We start from the raw sequence: 23547 nt of genomic DNA on the forward strand, positions 1-23547 counted from the left end.
ATTTATTCATTCCAACACTTTTGTTATGTAAATTGGCTTTACTCTTTCATTCAATCTTCATTCCTTTTCCCTATCTTGCTTCCAAAGTTAATTACTGAACAGAAACCTTAACTTTTATAAATCTAGATAAAGTTTTTACACACTTTTTTCCATTAAAAGAAGGTGGACAAGAGTTTCCATTTGTGTGGGAAATGAAGTATAAGAAATGTTAAAATGCCAGGTTGGAATTTTCCTGCTTTCAATTAATAAGGAGTTAGTAATTGGAAGTATTTTAAGTAGTCACTGTGCTGAAAGTAGAAATAAGTATTGTCAACTTGTCAAACTAGGGTTTTCTACAAATGCCATCATGATATTTTGTCCATCTTCAATACAGGAGTTGAGAAAAGTGTACTCATATGATTAAGAATAATCTTGATAAGATAAAATAATGGCATTTGCAGGGAAGTGGATGAATCTAGAGCGAATCATGTTGAGTGAAACAAGTCGAGACCAAAGGAAAAAAGGTGCATGGTATCCTTAATATGTGACTATTAGATCAAAACAGTACAAGAGCAAGGGCTCAGTCTTTGCATACCCAATGCTATGTGCATGATACTGGATATATAAACACAACTACATAGACAAAAAAAGTATGACTCTATAGACATAATGTTTTATTACATAGATTAATATGTAATATGGCATACAAACCCTCAGCCTAATTTTATTTAAGTTCTAAAATCTAAGTGCCAGTTGTTGTATATAGAGATTCCCTTCTTGAATACTTGTTTGTTAAATGAGTCATTTGAAATATGATGTAAAAATCAATGTTAATAAATTATTTAATAAAAGAAAAGAGGAAGGAGCTCTGGGGAGAGGAGCCACATGCTGGGCCTGCTGAAGTGACACCTGAGAGCTAGTAAAAAACACTTAGGAAGCCAGGTGCCGTGACTCATGCCTGTAATTCTAGGTATTTAGGAGGCTGAGATCTGAGGATCATGGATCCAGGTCAGCCTGGAATGGGAAGTCTGTGAGACTACAAGTTATCTATAAGTACTCACTAGAAAACAAAGTGGTGAGGTGACTCAAAGTGGTAGAATGCTAGCCTTGAGTTAAAAAACCCAGGGACAAAGTTCAAGTCCCATGGGGGGGTGGGGCAGCTAACAGGTTTTGAAAAAGTTGATAACTCAGGCCCAAATTTCAATGTTAGATAAATTAAACTATACTAGGTGGGTGCTTATGTTTTCAAGTTTTCAGAAACAGGTTGATGCCTTGCAAACATGAAAGTGCTTCCCACATATGACCACTGAACACATGCAATGTGACTAGTCCAAAAGATGTGCTGTGTGGGGGAAATGCATACAGAAAGAAAAACAAGAAAAGATCTCACTCTAGATTTTTACCTTGATAACTTGTGATATGTAGATATAGTGTGTTAATAAAGTGTTATCAAAATTAAAAAAGAATAATCTTGATAAAGTGTTAAAATATGTATTAAGTCTGCAATGTTTCTATCCATTCCAGCAGTGGCTCAACACCCTACTGATAAGTCATTGGCTTCCAGAAAATACATAGCTCCCAAACACATCTTACTTAAGACTAAAGGTGGGCACTCTGCACACAGCAAAAGTTTGAATGTACCCTCTGCAATTTTCACTTATCCTTACTCCCTTAAAGAACCCAGAAAAGAAAAAAGGATAAAAATCTAAGCTACAGAAAGAAATGTTAGCTGGGGTAAGATAAGATGGAATATTTAATCAGCTAGTTCTTAAAATCTGTTAAATTACAAATTAAGGCAACTGACTACTCCATTATTGGGCTGATTATAGTTTTGCTTCCATACAGAGTTAAGTAGTTGGACAGATCAATGTAAACTCTTCAGTCAATGAAGCTGAGGTGGTTGCTGAGCTCTATTAGGGCACACATATTTAATCCTAGCAGGAGATATAAAACTAAAGGATTAGCCAGAAGCATGGTCTAGTGGTGCTTGCCTAGCATGCATGGAGCCCTGGGGTCAGTTCCCTGGAACAACACACACACACACACACACACACACACACACACACACACACACAAACAGAAGTGTCTCTATAGATCAAATGGCAGAGCACTAGCTTTGAGCAAAAAGTATCCAAGGACAGTGCTCAGGTCATAAGTTCAAGTCTCCCAGGACTGGCAAAAAACATACAAACCTAAAAGATCTTAATTTGAGGTCAGCCAGGATCAAAAGTTTGTGAGACCCCATCCCCCCATCTCAAACAATATCAGGACACATTTGTCATTCCAGTTACATAGAAGGCTGAGATCAAGATGTTCCAGGCCAATAAAAGAAATGTAAATTTAAAAAAAAAAACACTTAGATTCCACCTCACCCCAGTTAGAATAGTGATTCTCAAGGAGAGAGGAAGGAACAGAGGGAAGAAAGGAGGGAGGGAGGCAGGGGAGGAGGGAGGGAAGGAGGAAGGAGGGAAGGAAGGGAGGGAGGGAGGGAGGGAAAAAGGGAGGGAGGAAAAAATGAGAATAGGAAAAACAATATTGATAATAAGAAGAATCAAAGACTGTTGATTACTGCTATTATCAACAGGCTCAGGTAATCATAACAATGATTGACACAAAATCTAATATTTATATGTTATGAGAAAAATGAAAGAAATCTTATTTGAAAGAAATTGTTTTTAGATTGAGTGGAAGTATCTGTTACAGTACTACTTGTGGGTTATATTATGTCCTCCCCAACACAACGTGAAAAAAATGTTTAGCTACAATAACCAATAGAAATGAATTTCAAAAGGAAGAAAGTTAAAATGCATAAACACATTATAAAAAGTCATATCATCATAACATAAAGCAAATAAAATTTTGAAGAAAATTTTTTCCTATAAACCCTAAGACCCAGCACCCCACCAAGGGAGGCGGAGGTGTCCCAGCCCCCACTCTCCCAAAAGCCTCCTACCCCAGGCCTCTGACTGGAGATTGACAGGCGGGCAGGCGCTAAAACCCAGCACCCCACCAAAGGGGACGGAGGTGTCCCAGCTCACCCGCCCAACAGGTTCCTCTCCCAGGCCACTGGACCTGGAGAGTGGGGGGCGCTGAGACCCTACCTTCCAACACGGGTGGGGTGTGCAGGAGTCTGGGAACTAGCATCTGTCCCACTCAAATCTTGAGCTGGGCACCCTCCAGCTGGGAATCCCCAGCAAGACAGCACCAAGGGGCCCCACACAGTCACAGACTCTTGGCCAACGCGGTGGAAACACAGCAGGGAACTGAAGGGCAGACCAGTAGCCGAGCTCAGCCTTCTGAGAACCAGAAAGGCGCCATCCTAGGCTGGGCCCCGCCCCTGGGCACAGAGCAGACACCAGCTGGTCCAGCTGAGAGCCCCTGGAAACTCCCAAACCCCAGACCCTTGGCCAGGGACCCGCCCCTGGAAACAGTGCAGGAAAACTAGCCATCCGCCCAGCACGCTGAGACTGAAGCACGCAGATTCATCCCACGGCCCACTGTGAGGCCACTGGTTGGGCTGAGAGCTAGTTGTGCAGCAGCACACAGCCTCTGGGAAGAGGCCGAACACCTGCAAAAACTGCAAACGCTGACCCAGTCAGCAGATGAATCAATTTGGCCTAGAACCACAGGTATACACAGATTCCCAGAACCACCAGTCCCAATCCAAGTAAAGACCACCACCTAACAACCAAAGAGCAAAGTACAACAAGAGTTCTTGATGCCTAGGAGAGTGCAAAGATAAATTAAGACATACATAAATAATCAAAGTCCCACGCAAAGCCCAAAGGAAACAAGAGCGAAGGGACGACAGAGATGTCACCATCCCAAGGAATGACACCTGGAGAGACGCAAAATATGACTCAAATCAAGGGGATGATTTTGGAAATTACTAATGAAATTAAGGCTGAGTTCCAAAAACACAAGCAAAAAATTTCCAAGGAATTCTTCGAATTCAAAAGAGAAGTGGAAGAAAAGTTCAATACCCTCTCAGCAGACATGATCAGCTCAGTGTCCACATTTCAAGCAAAAATGGAGGCATTAAGCAGCAGATTGACTGAGATGGAGAATAGAACATCAGGATCAGAAGATAAATCACAAGAGCTGGAACAGAATCACCACCTTGGAAAGATTAGTCAGAATCCACCAGGGAGAACTCCAGGATCTGGCAGATGCAGCAAAGAAGTCTAATCTTCATATAATAGGGATTGATGAGGGGGCCGAATTTCAGGACAAAGGAATGCAACCCCTATTCACCCAAATCATAGCAGAGAACTGCCCCAACCTCAAAAGGGAAAATACCCACATTATTAATGGTTACAGGACTCCAAATAGGCAAGATCCTAGAAGGAACTCATCTAGACATATCAAAGACACTAGACCTGAATACCAAGGAATTGATCTTTAAATGCTGCAAAAACAAAGAAAGAGCTATACTACAATGAGAAAAATTTTGAATTACAGCAGATCTCTCCACGCAAACCCTAAATTCAAGAAAACCTTGGAAAAACATCAATGATGTTCTGAAGACCAACAACAATCCTAAAGGGCTGACACATTATAAATTTGTATTTAGAGCCCAGATTACATGAAAGGCAAGCTCACAATCTCAGTGGCTCACAAAATATCTTTATTTGTATAGATAACACAAGCCTAAAAATTTACATTCCTCAAATGGAGTCCTGAATCTTCAAATCCCCCCCCACAAAATTATTCTAATAAAGCTCTTTTCACTTCCATCCAATATTGCAATCATTCCAGAAGTACATGTCTTGAGAGTCCTTCTCAAGCCTTTATTTTTCACAGATCCAAATTCATCAATACATCCAGTTGTCACTAGGTCTAGTATTCAATCATACCTCAATATTTGCAGCATTTGTAAGACAATCCACTACCTTTTCTTGCCTTGATCAATGTGGTAACCAAACCAGTGGTCTTATTTTTATCCTGGCTCCTTCACAAACTCACTTCAAAATAGCCCTAGTGATCTTAGATTATGTCAAATATCCTTGCTTTCCATTTCTTCCAAATAAAAACCGAAATTACTAAGTTCTTCAAGCCCTTTCATTTCTCTCTCTCCTCCCTAAACTTACGTACTGTTCAAAAAACTTATCTACTGCTATCTTACCAGCTCTCACTTCTCCCTCATGCTGTTTGTAGAGCATTACAGGTTCACTTCCCAGTGAAGTCTTTTCTCTCCCTGGATCTATCTCTTGGCATCCTGTGGCTAAATGGTTTACCTGCTCACTAAGTTTTTACATGCCATCTCTCAATGATTTTTTTCTAATCCATTGTTCTTAAATAGTACCTAGTCCAGATGCATTTGTTTTAATTCCTGCAACTGATGAAATGTAAAAAAATGTAAAACACAGAAAAATAAGAAGAAAAAAAGAAGAAAAACTACAGCATCTATAATATTTTCTTTGTTATGATTTCCATTTGTGTGGAGTACTCATGCACTGTTTCAAATTAATATTTTTGTTACCTGCAATTTGGGGTTTGCATTTTTGTGTTAATTGTAACACTAAATATTGGCCAAATCATTTTTCAAAAATTCTTTTGGTGGCTATATTTTCCATCATGTAAACAACACAATTAGTTCCTTTATTTGTTTGTTGAACTTTGGCCAATCCTGGGGCTTGAACTCAGAACCTGGGCACCATTCTTGGGCTTTCTCAAGGCCAGTGCTCTATCATTTGAGCCACAGCCCCACTTCTGGATTTTTCTATGTATATGGTACAAGGAATCCAGCCCAGGGCTCTGTGCATGCTAGGCAAGCACTGTATCAGTAGGCTGCACTCCCTGTCCCAGTTCCATATTTTAGTAGGGCATTTTGCTGGTGCATGCAGGAGATCAGTACATACTTACAGTGAAAATACATATTGAAAAAAATATCACCAATCACATGTCATATTTTTTCCAGAAGGTTTGTAGCTTATAAAATGATGCTTAATAGAGAAAAAAATTGAATTGACCAGGTCTTTCATTATTTCCTCCTTGAAAACCTGATGGAATCTCGGTGGTCTATATGAATTTGTAGGTGACTGGCATATATATCACAAGATTTTCTTAAAGGAGTGATTGTTGTGCCAGGAGTTTGGCCTAGTGGTAGAGTGCTAGCCTAGCATCTACGAAGACCGGGTTTGATTCCTCAGTACCACAAAAATAGAAAAAATCTGGAAGTGGTGCTGAGGTTCAAGTGGTAGAGCTCTAGCCTTGAGAAAGTCCAAGGACAGTGCTCAGGCCCTGAGCTCAAGCCCAGGACTGGCAAAAAAAAAAAAAAAAAGGAATGATTGCACCAGCAGTGTGCCATAAGTCACTGTGAATCTCTATCGTATTTCACCTTTTAGTCACTAATTTGGTAAAATATTTGAAATATGCTTAATATATTTGCAAATGATCCAAACCTGGAAGGGGTGACACATGCTGTCATGGAAGGATTACCAATGAAATGTTAAAATAATCTGGTAGATGGAATGCTGAGCCCTCAATCAAGACTCGTAAAAGTTCATACTATTAATTTAAATTCCTATGCCTGTGATTCCTAACTCTCACTTCATGTAAATGGAAATAGACTTATAGACACAGACTCACGTTCCCATGACATGAGGTGTGGCAGAGTTTGGGTTCTCTTGCTGTTATAACTTGAGTTATTCCGCAGATAAAGTAACTGTTCTCAATCTGCTTTGGCCTTTGTATTTTTGTTGTGGCTGTAGAGTTTACATCATGCTGTCTAATCCTGTCCACACAAAATGATCAGCATTATTTCCCTTCCCACATCATCTAACTTTCACTGAGCACTTTTTACATAGAAGAATAAGTGGTTTTGCATAGCTCCTGTAATTTGCACAACAAACTAAAGATCCTATGATTATAGTACAGGCATTATTATTTGTCTTATTTTACACATTTGAATTTTGAAAGTATCCCATAAATGAATCTGGAGTCTTGCTCCTTATTGATATTTCAGCCTTTTTATTTTATTATTTTTAATATATATTTTTTATTGTAATTAATAAAAGGGTTACATGATATTTGCCAGATAGAAGGTGCATTAATTCACATACATTCATACACTTATACCCTTTTACATGTCTTGGTACCCATTACCCTCCCCCCCACCCACCACCCACCCCCAGTCTTGGTTTTCCCCCCTTCCCTATCAAATTTCAAATAACCAAATACAAATAAATTCAATATATTAGATAACAAAGTGAGATACTGTAACAATATGAGATACCCAAGGGACAGCAAAGGAGATGAGAGATAACATAATACATTAAGGACAACAATCATTCATTATATGGCTTTTGTTTCAATATCCTGGAGGTCCTTTCAATTAGCTTCATACTATATGCCCTTATGTATCAAGGTTTTGCTCTATTGCAGATCTCTGCTAGTAGAGCCCAAGGTTTCTACTGATTATGATGAATGAGGGAAACCATTGAGCCTAAGTTCCTTTGAGTCTGGCTTACTTCACTTAATATAATTTTTTCTAAGTCTGCATTTCCTAACAATTGGGGCGATGTTGTTTTTTATTTCAGCCTTTTTAATATAAATAAGAAATGATTTATTTTGCTCATGTTTTTAATATCTAATTTGCAATTACTTTTATTTTAATAATATTTTATTAAAGTTTAGCAGTAAGTGGGGCAAAGTACATGTCAGTTAAATGTAAACATATTTTAACATTGCAATTTATTTCTTTTTTAAGGGTAGTTTTTATTAAAGAATTTATTAACATTGATTTTTACATCATATTTCAAATGATGTGTTTAACAAACAAGTATTCAAGAAGGGAATCTCTATATACAATCACTGGCACTTAGATTTTAGAACATAATTAAAATTAGGTTGAGGGTTTGTGTGTCATAGATACATATTAATCTGTGTAATAAAACATTATGACTATAGAGTCATAAATAGAGAATATGGTGGGAAATTACAGCCCCCAGATAAGAAAAGATAAAAGTTGACAATGTATTATGGAGTATGTGGCTAATTTTCAACACTGTCAACTACATTGCGAAGTGTTCATATAAATGTAACACAGAAATGAGTGTTGGTAAAATGTAGGAAATATAAGCTTTTACTAACTGGAGGTAAAATATAAAATGACAGCCTTGAAATCATTTTCGTCTAACCTCCTTATCATTATTTACAATTATTGGGAGGATGGTTTAAAAAGTGCTTAGAGCTGAATTTCCTATTTAATAAAATATAGATGAGGAAGTACACTTTATATGGAGGTTAGGTATAATTAAGTGGAATAGAATATGTAAAATGCCTGGCATGTAATAAGCATGAGTCAATATTCCCTCCTTTTTCCATCAAAAGTCTCTCTGCATAAAAATATTAAAGGAATGAATTCATGGAGAGGGTAGGAAAAGAGGATTTCTCGGATAAGTCAAGTGATCTGGAAACAGAAGTGTTTGCGGCAGAGTTGAAAATGATCTGTAAATTACCACAGAGAAGCCAGAAGGCCTGAGACTTAAGAACGCTGTCAGGTTTGGCAAATAAGAACAAGTGGCTTTGACAAATGAGTTTGCAGGTTTTGACAAAATTGGAAGAGCCTAAGTCTCAGGAAGAATTGTACTTAATACCCAAGTTTGTGGAATTTCACTTGGGTACTGGAACTTGACATGTGGGTATACTTCAGAATGGTGTATGTGTAGGAGGAGAGGATGAGCGGGAAATATGTCAATGTGCACTCCAGCAAGTGAGACAAGCCTGTCGATGAAGTTGATGAATATGTGAAGACCGAAGTTCTGATGTCACTGAGGCTATTATCTTGGACTACTTGCTGGCAATTATAAGGCTGTCAGTCAGATATTAATGGATCTTAGGGAATTGCAATCACTCATCTATTTAGTCTGTGTTTGGTGTCACATTTGAAAAACATGATTTTACCTCTAGAGTGTAAGCAAAAGAGATTTACTCTTCTCAATGGACAATAAAATTGGTTCCAAATAACTCCTGTAGTAATAATCATAAACTCTTTCTCTGAAATCTTTCATGTAACACAACATTGTCAAGCTCTCTTCCTGCCTTTCTGTATCACAAAATTTCACCATTCTATGTTCTCCCATCTTAATGTATTATTTTTATGTGGTTGGGACTCTATCATTTTAAGTATTTTTCTTGATCTCTTTTCCTCTGTGGTGAAATAGTCTACCTACTTTCATCATGAATCCTGAATGTGTATTGTAATATCCTAAAATCCTCTTCTTCCCACAACCCTCTGGTGCATGACAGAGGAGACAGAGAAAGAGACAGAGACAGAGACAGAGAATATTTACACATCAGCAGCTTGATCTGATGGAGAGATAGGATCAGACATAATATTCAAGCAGGTTGGGAAGGAAAGTTATGAATATATTCACATTTATAATTGTTATTATGAAAGTGAAGCCAGTATATGAGGAACAATGCATCGGTTATATTCTGCCATAAACTTAAAGAAGTTCCCATAATCTGTTAAAGGATTTTCTTCATGGACAGCCTCTGCTTCCATCTACCTTCTACTTGACAGCTCCAAGAATAGACCTAGATCCTCTATAAATTAATAAAAACTGGGTATTATCATGGGAAAGCTGAGATGGGCGAAAGTATTACAAGTTCCTTTAGGGAAGAAAACATTTCTTCTCAAGTTCTTATCAGTGCTCAAAACACAATAGACTTCTCAAATTGAGTAAACTAACATTTCCTTTACAAAGAGGCTAATATTTTCACACCACAGTCTTAACATGGCTCTTTCAATCCTGAGTAAATTCTGAGAACACTTATAATGTCTGTGGTTTGGGACGTTATAATTATGGCTGGGGTCATTAATCTTGTAGCTCCCACCTCCACCATTTTTATTATTATATCTGAGATTGAGACTGAGTTTTGCTATAGATTGCTAGCCTGTAGCAGTCAGTTGGGGAGATGAGACATCACCAAGACAGATAACAAAGAAAAATGGATAACAAATTCAAAAAGATTAGGTAGTTCCACAGCTCTATATTAAACAAACTCATCTAAGCTATAGCAGCCAGAAGTCTCATCTGATGTTTTCAATTTTTTCCATCTGCCATAGGTCTTAGCTCTTAAGAGGCTTAACTCTGTGTGTATGTCTATATATCTAAACATCTTCAAGACCTCACTTATTTTTAAGATAGAAAAGCCCACATTAACAAATACGAACATTTTTTAAATGCCAATGTAAACCTGATAAATGAAAATGTGATTTTAAAATTGATGGAGGTGAAAGGAAAATATCCCAGGAGGCATTTCAGTAAGTAATAAGCATAAAATGTCCTGGTGTGGAATGTTTTCATTAATTCACCTCTGAAGTTCATACAAAAATAATTCTAAATTTCAAGAATAATGGGTTTATAATATATTTTTAAATCCAATTCCATCAATAAGCTATCTCAAGGAAATTTCTTCTTGATGCACTGCTAAAAAAGGTTTAGAAATTGAATTATTATTTATGGAAAAATGATAAATGATTGTAAGCCATTCCATATACATTTGTTATATATTTGGAAATTAATTTTGCCTAATTATCAAACCAACCACCTAAGTTCAGCCCCAAGTTTGTGTTTCCCAGGAGAATATTTATAGTTTTAAATTTGTGATTATCTAAAATAGAAATCTTCCAGATAGATTTTTTTTTTTTAACTACAAAGCCTTTCTCAGTTTTTTTCTTGCCAGTCCTGGGTCTTGAGCTCAATGTCTAAACATTGTCCTTGGGCTTTTTCCCTCAAAGGTAGTTCTGCCAGTTGAGGCATAGCACCACTTCTGACTTTTTCTAAGTATATGGTACCAAGGAATCAAACCTGGCTCTTCATATATGCTAGGAAGGCACTCTATCATTAGGCCAAACTCCCAGCTCTCTCAGTTAACTTTTATAAAATGTTAGTCATGGCTGAAATATACTGTAGTTTAATTTTATACAATTATCACACAGACAGGAATAAGTCTAAGATCGGAGTCCAAAAATATCTATCCCAGCCAACACCATCAATTAATACAGCCAAATATCTAATTGATGTTAAAAGATCCAAGAATGGAAATCATCTACAATAAAGAAGGATGGTGCACGTACATAGGAAAGTAAGTCTCATGCCACAGTCCTGGTTTCCAATGTGATAGTATAAATGCTAAGTATAAATCAGTAAAATGATTAAAACAAACTCTCAAAGTGAATCTCAAAGGTGGATTTGAAAAGATGATTTGTGTCGTTAGTGATGAATGAATTCAAATTCAGTATATGAGAATGGGCATGGTAGAAGATTCTATAGGTGGATTTCAATGAAGATCATTATAAAACGTGCCTCTTTCCATCTGCCCTATCCCCTCAGAGCTGTAGAAACATTTGGCTCTAAATGAAGAAAGATGATTTAGAGAAGGCTGACTAATATTTAGAGCTGGTAGGACACACAATAATGATGTTTGTAATGTAGGAGGATCAGATTTTAGTTGAAAAGTAAAGGTAATAAAGCTAGTATTTACTGAACACTTTTAGGAACTATAACTTTTATACTTTAATCAAATTGATGTACTAATCTACTACAATTAGAAACTATTAGTTAAGATTAAAAACTCAGACCCCCATGCCTGATATCAAGTGCAAAGGTTCATTTCAGATCAAAGAAGCAGAGAAATGAACAGCAAGAGAATAGACTTGAACAGAGTTATGTGAAAGGGTTTCAGCAGAGAGGAAAAATAGAAGAGGGAAGTAGAGTAGTGTCTAATGTTTTGTCTGTGTCATTACTCATTTGTAGATTTGATATTATCTCAATGAATTTTATATTCTGTTATTGTTGTTGTCGGTCATGGGGCTTGAACTCTGGGCCTGGACATTGTCCTTGAGCTCTTCAGCTCAAGGCTACCGTCCTACCCTGGATCCACAGCCCCACTTCCTGTTTTCTAGTGATTAATTGGAGATAAGAGTTTCAAGGACTTTTTAGTGCCCAGGCTGGCTTTGAACCATGATCCTCAGATCTGAGCCTCCTGAGTAGCTAGGATTACTGAGCCACCACACCTAGCCAAGTTTTATATTTTTTAGTGGTTGCTTTTCTTCTCCAGTGAATAAGAATATCTGAATCCACTGCATATATCATTATGAGTATTTTACTATTTCATAAGAATGTTTGAAAGGTGTTAACACCTTTACTCATTTACTGCAAAGGTGATAATTTTTCTCTTCTCTATCAAACCAAGCAAATCATTGTCATGTATACAACTAGAAATATTCCTAGACATTTAATTGCTCTATGAAAGACATGTCTTTTTAATGAAAATAGGGTTTTTCTTTTTCCTAGTACACATGGTTGTTGAAAGCTAAAGGCTATTGTATGGATGGCTCTCTCTACTCTCTCTCTCTCTCTCTCTTTCTATACATATGTGTGCAGGGGCATGCATAATTATGTGTGTATGTAGATAGATAGAATGAAGAGATATCTATTATCTGTGTGTGTGTGTGTATGTGTGTGTATGCTTATATTTACCTCCTCTTCTAGTATTCTTTTCAAAATTTCCCTTACATTTTCTTTTCATTTTGTGTGTGTGTGTGTGTGTGTGTGTGTGTGTGTGTGTGTGTGTGTGTGTGTGGTAATATTATCTTTAGAAAGCAGAGCTTCATGTTCATGCTTGGCTTTTTCACTCCAGGCTGTCTCTCTACCTATTAAGCTACCTCCCTACTTGTAGCTTTCTGGTGATTACTTGGAGATAGGAGTCTTGTGGACTTTTCTTCCTGGCATGGCTCTGAACCACAGTCCTCAGATCTTAGTCTCCTGAGGAGCTATAATTATAGGTGTGAGCCACTACTGCCTACCAGAACTCTTTCCCATTGACATTTGTAATATTTGAAATTGTGCCAATTAGTGAGACTGGAAAATGTATAAATGAAGGTTGTCTACTTCTTGCTTTTTATAACTTTTAGATTTATCAACATAGCTTTCCCATTTTTTTTAATTTTTGGAAAGCATATTTGGGCATATGATTAAGAGAAGGTGTTTAATGCTGTACTCTACAACTTATGTAATTTTTTGGTTGATTAAATAGAAAGTATTTTTAGAAAAAAAACAAACAGTTTGATCAAATCTTTGTTTCATAAGCCATGAAAAGTTAGGAGAATCAAAGTGGCTCATCAATCATATGACCCACTTTTGAAATGGCTTTTCTTTTGTGCATTTTTATTCAAGCATTTTTAAATGTATTTTTCTTACTTGTATTTTAAAGAGAACTTTAAGAGAAATGTTATTACATAATTTCCTCTCCATTTTTCCCTCTACTTAAAAAAGCGCACCTACAATTGGGAAAAGAATCACCTCTAACTAGAACATAATTTGTTCTTACCAGGTGGCAAAGAATTAAATAAGAGTCACATAAATCTAGGCTAGAAAGATGGCTGAGTGAGTGAGCAGCTTGATCTGTGTATTCATCTGCCTTCCCCTCTCTGTAGAGAGTGTCACACTGGTTCCCGTCCACCCCAGCAAACAGTGCTCTCTTACCCAACTTTTCCTGTAGGTGGTCAGTAAGAGTAGACCTGAAGGAGAGGGCAGACACATAGAAAAGTTTTTGCAAATATCACAGCAAGAGAAACCTGGATGTCTTCACAAATGTTCAGTAATGGCTAAACATCTCTCTTTGAATTCCTTTTATTTTTTCAAGTGATGAGGACTTAGAAAGAAAATAAAGTAGTGAGGGAGGGGGATAGTAAGTCTTGCTGCCTTTGAAATTGTGTTCTCAGTAGTAAATAAAGATGAATCTTTGTGATTAAATCTGCAAATGGTGATTTCAGAGCAAGACATACATGTAAGAAAATACTTTTGTAGTGCAAAATCAGAGACAAACAGAAAAGGGTAATAATGAATCAAGTCCTATCAATGTCATAGCTTTTACACATTTGCTTTAGGTACCTGATTTAAAAGAAAGGCTTTATTTTAGGCTTCTTAAAGTCAACACTGAAGTGATTTGTAATCTGTCCTTCATATTACTTAATAATTTATTATTTGAATTTAGGTGTCATTTAATTCAGACAAGATAAGTTTATTTTTTTGGAAATCAGGTTTTTTTATCCTTCTTGAATTTTCAAATTTGTACCCAATTTCTCAAGATTCAGAATTCTTTGTGAATTGCAATAGAACAAGATGACATATTACTTAAAATGGGAATATATTTTCAAGTACCTGAGTTATCACCAAGTGCCTCTTACTGTTATTTTTTTTATTGTAATTAGTAAAAGGGTTACATGATATTTGCCAGATAGAAGGTGCATTAATTCACATACATTGATACCCTTTTACATGTCTTGGTACCCATTTCCCTTCCCCCCCGCACCCCCACCCGTCTTGGTTTTCCCCCCTTCCCTATCAAATTTCAAATATCCAAATACAAATAAATTCAATATATCAGATAACAAAGTGAGATACTATAACAATATGAGATAACCAAGGGACAGCAAAGGAGATGAGAGACAACATAGTACATTAAGGACAACAATCATTCATTATATGGCTTTTGTTTCAATATCCTGGAGGTCCTTTCTATTAGCTTCACATTATATGGCCTTATGTATCAAGGTTTTGCTGTATTGCAGATCTCTGCTAGGAGAGCCCAAGGTTTCTACTGATTATGACAAATGAGGGAAATCATTGAGCCTAAGTTCCTTTGAGTCTGGCTTACTTCACTTAATATGATTTTTTCTAAGTCTTTCCATTTCCTAACAAATGGGACGATGTCATTCTTTCTGACAGCAGCATAGAATTCCATTGTGTACAAATACCACAACTTGTTGATCCACTCATCAACTGAGGGACATCTAGGTTGGTTCCGTATCTTTGCTATGGTGAATAGGGCTGCAATGAACATTGTTGTGCTAGTGGATTTAGTATGTCCTTGTTTCTGGATGGTTGGGTAAATGCCAAGTAGTGGAATTGCTGGGTCATAGGGGAGTTCTATGTTTAGCCTTTTGAGGCACTGCCACACTACTTTCCATAGTGGTTGAACAAGTTTGCACTCCCACCAACAGTTCTTACTGTTATTTTTAAGAATTGGAAAGGTAAGAAAAAAAAACACTGAATTTCAAACATTACCACTTCTTTAAAAAAAACTCACTATCTTGAAAAATATTAGGAATTAGCACTTTGGAAAATTAAAAGACTGGTTACTCTAATTCCCTAGTCTTTCTTTATTAAGTCTGCTGCTATAAAAGCATTTTCACATTAACAAGTGACTTTTACTTGAAAAGAACTTTTAATAAAAAGTCACATAATTAGCCAGGTGACAGTGGCTCATGCCTCTAGTCCTAGCCATTGAGAAACCTGAGGTCTGAGGATTCAGATGTGATCCAGCTTGGACAGGAAAGTCCTGAGACTCTTAACTCTGATTAACTACCAAACACCTGAATGTGGAATTGTGGCTTAATGTAAGAGGTCTAACCTTGACCAAAAAATGCTAAGAGTGCTCAGGGTCAGTTGAAACACCAGTACTAGCCCATGCACACATGCATGTGCATGCAAACATACACACAGTCATGTATTTTGGTAAAAAAAAAAGTCTTTGGTAAAAATCTTTTGTTTCTTCGAGTTAATTTTGATAAGCATCATTTTATATGCCAATATGCATGTGGCTATACAGCCCTTGTGATCTACTCTTAAGAATATCTTCATTTATTCTCATTGAGTGAATGTTTAGAGTGCTATATCCAAGTATAATTATGTCTTTTACTATCCATTAGATTAAGTTGTAGATTTATAGGCACATTTTTAATCTTACAAGTGTGGGAAACCGGGGAGCCTATATTTCTTTGGGTCTGCCTTCTTTCACTTAATATAATTTTTTCATCCTTCCATTTCCTTATGAATGTGGTCATGTCATTCTTTTTGATGGAAGTACAAAATTCCATTATATATACATATATATCACATTTTCCTGATCCATTCATACACTAAGGGGTATTCGGGTTGGTTCCACATCTTTGTATGATCAACAATGCTGGAATAAACATGCTTAAATCTGGTAGCTTTAGTGTAGGCTGATCTGCAGTCATTTGGGTAATGCTCCGAAGTGGATTGCTAAGCCTTAAAGAAGCTCTATGTTTAGTCTGTTGAAGAACCTCTAAATTGCTTTCCAGCGTGGTTGAACAAGTTTATTTTACTACCAGCAATATAGTAGCAATCCCTTTGGGCCATGCCCCACCAGTATCTTTTATTTTATTAGTTTTCTTGATAATGGTCATTCTAACTGGAGTAAGGTAGAACCTCCATGTTGTTTTGAGTGGTATTTATTTTATGGCCAGAGACGGTGAACATTTCTTCATATGTCCATTGGTCATTATCCCACTTATTAATGGAGTGGTTGTTTCTTTGAAGATTAGCGCCAAAAAGATTCCCAGAGTTCTTTTATTAAGAAGAATCTACTCAGGCAGAATCTCTCAAAGTGTACTCTGAGCCATTCCAACATTACAAAACTCTAAGGTTATCTGTGGATATAAAGACCCTGGTGCCTTACTGCTAGACCAGACTTTTTAATGTCTGCTCTGGTCACCTCATGCGATCTCAACAGGTTATGACCATGAGGGAAATATGAGTACAAACTTGATCTATAATTGTGGGTAGAGACATAAAATGATGTTAAAAAAGTTTGATTTAAAATCTATAATCTTGAGTTTGTAAAGTTCCAAGAAGTGAATCTTGGGGTCAGAGGCTGAGTGTGACCGTTTCTGTGAGCCATGCTTGTTAATTTTTATAAAACAGGAAAAACAGTCGACTTATGGCTCTTAAGGAAAATCTGACTACAAAAATTAACATAAATTCAGATGCTAACAATACTATTTAACAATTTAGATGAAAACTGTTAGTAGAATGTGACTCAAAGAGTTATTTTTCTTTCATAAATTTGAGCTAAAATGCCGTCTCTAAAGATGGTTTGCTTTTTGCAACTTGTGTGTGTGTGTGTGTGTGTGTGTGTGTGTGTGTGTGTTCATCCAATTCAACATTTTCTTACAAGTAATATAATTAGTTCATAATATGAACAAGGTATATCAACCTAATTTCTTTGTATAGTTGCAAAAGAGGTGATAAGCAACTGAACTGCCCTACCACAGCATAACCTCTGCTGGTCCACTGTGGTAAGGCAGTAATTGACTCTTTGTCTAAGAAATAATACATAATCTTGTGCAAACCAGGTATCTTCTCCAAAATTTGCAGTGAGTGCTCTAAAATGAGAGTATGTTTACCGAGAAAATCTATAAGCATAAAATTATGGATGTTTCCTCATTTTTTGCTGTAGCTTCTAAGCATTTGCAGTGTCATGTGCTATAGCTTAAAACTCAGAGAAAGTCATGCATTTAAACGTAGAGTAACGTAGCTTGTCACTGAGAATCCTGAGAGTCTGCACCTGTATTGAACAATTCATAATGGAACAAAGTTGATGCTTTCACTAATTTAGAAACAGAATATCAAATGAGCCTGATTGTGTTAAAGTGGCCAGGGCGTCTCCAATGTAAGAGGTATCTGCACTGCAAAAGAGAAGCAGGAATGTGGAAGTCAAAATTTGTCTTCTGTATTTCTCAAACAGTGATTCCCTTTGCTTTTAATGCTGAAAACAGAACTTATTTGTTCTCTGAAAGAATCCGGTTCACCTAGCCTTAAGAGCAGCCCAGCATAGGGTCACTTACTGGAGTCAATGATAGCAAAGCCTGGGTGGGGTACTGGAAGCAATAGAATAGGGCCAGAATGGCAAGACTGTAGTTGACTAAATTACAATCATAAGTAGTTGAGATTGACATATGAACACACACACACACACACACACACACACACACACACACTATACACACATATAGGTGTTACTTTTACCCTTATTCATTTACAATATACAGATGTTTTACATATACATATATATTCTTTAATTCAGTTCTAGGAGAACATTGTTACCATGCAAAGGATTCAGTGAAAAATGTAGCTTGTTTTTAATAATAATGGTTTTGATTCTGGGAGAACATTTTTTTGAATATGCTGCAACCTATTAATAGTCTAGTTCCCCATCCCTGCTCAGTTGTCAGCTGGTCTTTGTTTCTGGAAAGTGGTTTCTAGAATTCTGGAGGAATGTACATAAATGATTGTGGGATATGAAGTATCTGAGGTATGCCAATTTTTTTGGCTTCTTGGTGAAATCAATCTATGAGAAATTCCTTTTTGCTTTATTAGCACAGGTAACAGAAGCATACAAAATTTATGGAATATTTAATGAAAATAATACAACCGCATTCCAGAAAAATGCTTCTGCCTACGTGTGGCTAATTCCTAAGAACATAATGATGATCAGAAGATCTTTCTTTACTCTCCAGCTATAAGAAAACACACTGGGTCACTCTGAGATTTTAGACATATTACAGTTCTTGCTCTTAAATTTCTGGAGTTAATATTATGGTTTCTGGCTTAACAAACAGACAAACATGCTGTTCCCTTTCAGCCTGAAGCATAGTTAATGACAGAAGCATTGCATAGCAGAACTCAGAAGGAAAAACTGCCCTCTGAGCCCACCCACCAGACTTGATGTACAGCCAGTCAACTGTAATCTCTGAAGGAAGCTGGATTAAAGGACTAGAGATCCAGACCACACTCATGCATATGCACGTTCTTAGGCCTAGCATCCTTTTTTACAGTGGCCTTGCTGTCAAGTCCTGGGAGTGTTCTTGTTGAAATGTCTATGTGGGGAAAAGGAGGAGGAGTGGGCTTAGCAGAAACTTTCCTCCTGCATAATCTTCCACTTTTATCTTTCTCCCTGTCCTCTGTCCAACCTCCAGGTGCATCCAAGTATTTGGGGCTTCCTTAACAATGAGATAATTCTGTGAGTCTATTCATGTTAGCAATCTGCCCTTGGCTTAGTCATACTACCTGAGGAAATATCAATGGTGCTGAAGTAGGTTCTGAGGCTAGTTTAGCTTAGTGTTTACACTATTGCAATTAAAGATTAAAAGCTTGGTTGGTAGGCTCATTTTTGCTCGCTTAAATTGAACACTGTGTGGTCTAGCAGTTTAGGCCTTAGCTTGGCTCAGCTCTTGCTGCTCTCCTTTTCTATTTGAGGAAATAGAATCATGGTGGCATCAAAAACTTGCACAAGAGCAAATAGTGAGGTGGCAGGAAACAGCTGGACTAAGTTTCAAACAATCCTGTTTGCCCAAATACTCTTTACAACTATTCATTCTTCCTTGTCTCTCTGTATTTGTATTTGGTTAATTTTTTAGAAATAACATTATTTCTATGACTTTGATGTTCTGGTGGCAATGCACATTGCTATAGCAGTATTCCCTGAAAATAATACAGATCTCGTAGCATGGTACTTACACACTGAAGGGTTAGTTTCTTGAATAAGCTCTGTTAGTGCCTCAGTCTAAGTATATGAGCATACAAGGTTATAGATCCTTCTAGGGATTGATGAAAAAAGGGAAAAAAAGATATACTTATCACTTCCTTGTCCTCCAGAAGCTTAGATTGAAATATCCCAACTATACTTTGCATCTTAAAGCTATGGTATTTATCTTAAATCATAAATATTTCTTTGCTTGTTTCAATTATAGCACAAATAAATTAATTTTCAAAAAAGCAAGGTTGCTTTTTTCTTTAAGCTGCTTTTTAAAAACATATATTTTTGCATTACAAAAGCATACTTCAAGGAAAGAATTAGTACTGCCACAAATATACAAGTAGAAATATTTAATAAAATATAAATCATAAACTATTCTTAGATTCCATATCAAAATTAAGTATAATATTCACACTACTACATAAATTAGTATCTCAATTTTAACTTATAATTGTTATAAAGTAGAATGTGAAAATAGGATATGAGTTTAATAATTTCAACTTTATAGTGTATATCAGCATACCTTCCATGAAGCAAGGAGATGCATATTGCTGTCTTAACTTGAAGAGGACTAGAAGTGGATCAATTATCTATCACTGTATTGGAACTTTTACTTCATACTTTTCTACAGAAGTGATGAGTAAAAAATTATAGGTGAAATTCTTTTATTTTCCCACTTGAATTGTTACAGTTTGAATACTTTTACACCCTTCCAAAATTCATGTTGAAAAGTTCATCTCTAATGCAGTGGTGGTGAGAAGAGGCCACAGTGGGTTATCAAGCCTTTGTCTTCAAAGTCAATGCCATTACAGCAAGGGCTATTGGGAGAGGGTTTCTCTCTTCTCTTCTTCTCTATGTGAGAAAAAACTTTCCTCCCATTGTGATACAATGTTCACAGGAAGCTCTTTGGAGAAAATCTAGGCTCTTAGTGGATATCAGAGAAGATGTCAGCATCTTGACCTTAGATTTTCAGGCCTCCAGAACTTAAAGAATACATTTTGTTCTTCCTAAAAAATAGCTAGTATTATCCATACAAAGTTTATGAAGCTATCTATTTATTGAATGATTTTTTTCACTTCTTTCTGCTACCTATCTATTGTATAGTACAACAGAGGATAGGTGATAGATTAAGCCTTGTCTATCATAAAACTGTCGGTAAAATGCCAGCTTTTTTTTTTTAATCTTCTGGTCCTGGGGCTTGAACTCAGGGCCTGAGTCACTATCTCTGAATATTGTGCTCACTTGATACACAGCTTAACTTCTGGTTTTTGGATGTTATTTGGACATAAGTATCTCATGGGCTTTCCTGCCCAGAATGGCTTTAAATTCAAACTACAATTCCCAGAATTCACCCTTCTGAGTAAATTGGACCACAGGCATGAGCCAGGATTTTTTTAGCCAAAATATTAGCTTATACCTCTGATCTTTATGAGGTCACAGAAGTTATAACACATCTAGCTTGGAGAAGAATGTATTTTAGAAAGTTGTTGAATGTGTTAAGTTATAATTAAGACAACATGTCAAACAGAAAATAAAGAGAAATATTCATTCATTAAATGAACACAATTCACAGGTATAAATTTGTTTAAAAATTCCTAACAATCCTGAGCCTTTGGATTTGTTTAGATTTTTTCCCTATATTGTTCTATCACCATGGAAGAGTTTCTAAACAAGGTCATGGCCAGACACAAAACAAGGAGAGGAGGGAACACAGATTCCTGAAAGATCTGTAGATAGAACTCAATAAGTACTTGAACTTGAATGGGAAAACATTACATTATTACTCTTAGTTACAACCCATTAAAATTTATAATTTCTACCATCTATAAATATAAGGACCAAATAGTAATACCACCCACAGTATGAACAGTAGAAACTACAGATATATTCATATAACAGTCCATGATTTATGTCCCTATTCACATAATATTCATGTAGTTATTCTTAATTATGGTTTAAAAGCAGCATACCATTTATTCTCCTAATCATTTTAAGTATATACATCAGTGGTAGTTGCTGTATTGACACTGGTGTACCATGCACCTCCAGACAAATGTACCTTTATCAAAACAGACAACAAATGCCTTCAACAATTTCTTCATGTTTTCCCCTGACCCTCAGCACTTGACCACCAAAATTCTACATTCTGATATCTAGATGTAATAGCCTTAACTATTTCATGTAGATGAACTCAAAGATTATTTATCTTTTTTGTGGTTGACTTAATTCCTTTCGCAGAACAAGAACATACGACCCCAATATTCAAATAGCAGCCAATTGGTTATTATCAAATATGGTGTCATGCAGTGTGCATAATCTGTCCAAAAATAAAGCGACTGTGTAAGCAGTAAAACTTTGGTTCATTTGTAAAGGACCATTAGTTATGAACCCATTCTGCATTTCTAATCTTTGCACCTGCAATTATTTACATGCAAAATAAAAAGTGCAACCACAATTGCTTAATTATAGCACAATCATCCAAATTAGTCCTCAAAAATGAAGAGCACAAAGAGATACCATCTGTGAAAGTGCAGCAAACCCCTCCGACCTTTCCTAATCCAAGTGCTGTGAGGCTGGTGGGCACATTTCCCTTTGGCTTCTGTCTGAGGCTCTACTTTGCCTGGCTTCATTCAAGCCTTACAGGCTAGTCATTCTGAAAACTTGAGAGTCAGCCGGCTCTCCTCCAATCAATCCCCTCTTGGCCCATACCTCATATAATATGTACTAGAATCTGGGAACACTGAAAACAGAAGCTGTTTCTGAATTACATCATTTACATTGTTAGCTCAAGCAGATTCAATTTCTATTCACATGTAATATTACCTCGTAGGCAACTTGAATACCATAAAGAAGAAATCTCATACAAATTTCTGCTTGGACTTGACAAGAAAATTATGTTACTCTTTTTTTAATGCAAAATGGTTTTAGCCATTTATTAAAAACACAGCTGTCAGTTTAGATCAAATATATTCATATATCCCATTATATTATTAGGACCATCTTGAAAATTTAATAATTGTCCTTCGAAGCCTAATTTCCAACCAGAGCCTCATAACACAATAAGTATTATGGTTAATAATTATTGTGCTATGTAGAGATAGTTATAATTTCAGGTGGGAAATATATAATAATAGATGAGAAATTTAAAACCCAGGTTAATGCTTGAAAAAGATTGTATTCAAATGTCAGTAATAATAAATGTGGGGACAACATAGCCTGCTTTATGAAAATGAAAGTGATTCCAGAGAGAATAATCTCCAGAGGTTTTAATGATAGTTCAAATATTGTTTGGTTATCACTTAATCATATTAAGCACTTGAATCTGATAAATCCTTCATCAGAGAGACACTACATATTTTTAAAATGGAAAATTCAGTATCTTATTATAGTAATGACAAAAATCAGAAGCTAAATATACTTCTTTTATAAGTCTATATAAATCTATTCTATATCATTTGGAATTGTCATGAAGTTTTATGATGAAGGCATAGGGATAAATGAATGCCTGGAAAAAATCTAAGAGGTTGACTAGTTTTAATTTTTATTAAAATAATCATGGTTACTGGGTATATTTTTCTTCTACTGCCTTTTTCTCAGTGGGGCATGAGTTATAAAAGTTGAAGCACTAGCTACACATTAAGTCTGAGGTTTGTGGACAATGGCACAAGTATCCGGGCACTAAAAATGAAATATATTGGGCAAAGAGGAATTTATTAATGTTGATTTTTACATCATATTTTAAATGACAAGTTTAACAAACCAGTGTTCAAGGTGAGAGGCAGTTTTTAAGAATCCTAACACTAGCGCTAGGAATGTGGCTTAGTGATGGAGTACTTGCCTAGCATGCATGAAGCCCTGGGTTCCATTTCTCAGTACCACATAAGCATAAAAAGCTGGAAGTAACACTGTGGCTCAACTGGTAGAATACTGGCCTTGAGCAAAGGAAGCTCAGAGGTAATGGACAGGCCCTGAGTTAAAGCCTAGGACTGGAGAAAAAAAAAAAAAAACTCACATTTTAAATTATTTGCCTTAGGAACCTTTTGCCCCAAGTTGACAATGAGAAAGTAGCTTTGTTCTTTCGGGCAGCCTGGGTGCAGTCCCTGAACTCTTCAGCTCAAGGCTACCATCCTACCCCTGAGCCTGGGTGTTTGTCCCTAAGCTCTTCAGCTCCCTTCACCTTACCCTTGACCAAGTCCCATTTCTCTTTTC

The 23547-nt window shown here is 36.5% G+C and overlaps 1 protein-coding gene across 1 annotated transcript in view; it reads right to left on the bottom strand.

Moving 5' to 3' along the window:
- The window catches only part of Erbb4 (erb-b2 receptor tyrosine kinase 4), a 972219-nt gene that overhangs the window by 290554 nt on the left and 658118 nt on the right, over nucleotides 1-23547 (bottom strand). The gene's annotated exons all lie outside the window — the stretch shown is intronic.

Source organism: Megascapheus bottae, chromosome 21 (assembly GCF_031878675.1).
Source record: "Megascapheus bottae isolate mThoBot1 chromosome 21, mThoBot2.hap1, whole genome shotgun sequence".
Taxonomy (NCBI): Eukaryota; Metazoa; Chordata; class Mammalia; order Rodentia; family Geomyidae; genus Megascapheus; species Megascapheus bottae.